The sequence below is a fragment of the Cupressus sempervirens genome, chromosome 8, assembly GCF_028749045.1.
Source record: "Cupressus sempervirens isolate cs-2001-9-10 chromosome 8, ASM2874904v1, whole genome shotgun sequence".
NCBI classification, from domain to species: domain Eukaryota; kingdom Viridiplantae; phylum Streptophyta; class Pinopsida; order Cupressales; family Cupressaceae; genus Cupressus; species Cupressus sempervirens.
The window spans coordinates 36,830,510-36,832,017 of NC_143125.1; the positions used below are offsets into that span (position 1 = coordinate 36,830,510).

At 36.1% G+C, this 1,508-nt stretch overlaps 1 long non-coding RNA gene across 1 annotated transcript; it reads right to left on the reverse strand.

Moving 5' to 3' along the window:
* Nucleotides 1-405: 405 nt before the first annotated feature.
* LOC149541461 (uncharacterized) lies at nt 406-1,071 on the reverse strand. Its single transcript, XR_016355131.1, has 2 exons — nt 902-1,071; nt 406-657 (listed from the first exon to the last, which is right to left on the reverse strand). It is a non-coding gene; the product is annotated as an uncharacterized LOC149541461 (long non-coding RNA).
* Nucleotides 1,072-1,508: the final 437 nt, after the last annotated feature.

A 1,508-nucleotide genomic window follows, 5' to 3' on the forward strand; every position in this document is an offset into this window, starting at 1 on the left:
TGTGTTTGTGGTTGGATCATTATCTCTATTAGCGCAACGACAGTGAACCTACGGGTTTGATGGGGTTAGGAGGTGTAGCTACTTACACCACTGTTGGGGACTGGTATATGAAGACAGTTTATTATTCCAGTGCGACTGTTGCTGGATATTTTCACTTGGTACTTCAAGTCACACAGTATTATTTCTTGTGATTTATTCTTTCATTGGAATGCTTGTATATCATGTTTATATGATGTTAGTTTATTGATGCATTTCCTTATTATGATGTTTAGCATGTGATTAGATGGTGTTATCTGGTTCGTTGGAGTATCTATTGCTTTTGGTTTAACATGTTAGATTTCATGAAGCATTTCACATTTTATACTTTTCAAAAGCAATATAAAATTTCTAAGAATTAGATGGCCATGAACAAAATTATGGCTTAGTACTGCCAAACCAAGGTAAATTATAAGAGAAATGGGTGCCATCAAGAGAAGAAGACTAGATGAAATAAACATTGTCCTTCCTCCAATTTTGAAGGTGGGGTCATCAACGCTATGAAGCACGTAAACCTCGGTAGCCATATGTAGACACAAATTGACTGCTACAACTGCAATACTTGACCACCTCCCCTCAAAACCATGAAAGGCCACACCTTGTAGCATGCATCCCAAAAATCTGCAGAAAACAAGTCAAGTGATGTTGACAGAGAGTTGCTTGTTCAATAGAATTTCCAACTCTGTTTCTTTTGATTTACCAAAGGGATTGATGTTTTGGACATCAAAATACCTAAGAAGCTGGACGGTCAAGGCAGTGAGAGTGAGAGCACTACCCTGAATCCACTTATCTTGTCTCTTGAATGTCATTACAACATCCCGTGCAAAAAATGCTAAAAACACAGAGATGATGAGAAAAGCCTTACCGACTTCAAGACTGGATTCCATTTTGCCCCAACACAGCTCTCAAAATGTCAACACAAGCAACAAAAATTATTTGATTACTTTGCTCTACTGAAAGACACGTTCATTCTATATTTATTTTTTAAACACCCTCATACTTATGAATGTTACAATTACCTTCTCCCTCATTGGATTATCTCTGAAGTCAAGTCATTCTAAATTTATTAATAACAGAGACTTTAAATTCCTTTCTTTCAGTTTGTCAGAATATTGTACTTTCTTTTGGAATGCTCAAAAATGATATTCTGTTGTCTTTTACTTAGCTTGCAAAATAATCGCATAGTTATTCTATTATTTTATGGAAAATCGTATTCTGTGGCTTTATACTTAGCTTCATATTCTGTGAGAAGAATACTCCTACAACTGCTTCTCTAGGAAACACCTTCATTTTATATAAGAATCCAGTTAACTTGGTTGAAAGCAAGCGACTCAAAAGCAAAGAGGAATGTTGAAAGACAAATGACACATTTATCAGCTGGAAATTGTAGAATGTTGTTTTGGTGACAATCAGAATTAAATCTCTAGTGTAGCAGGGTAGAAAAGGGGTAAATGTGGCCTACGAGGCAAGGG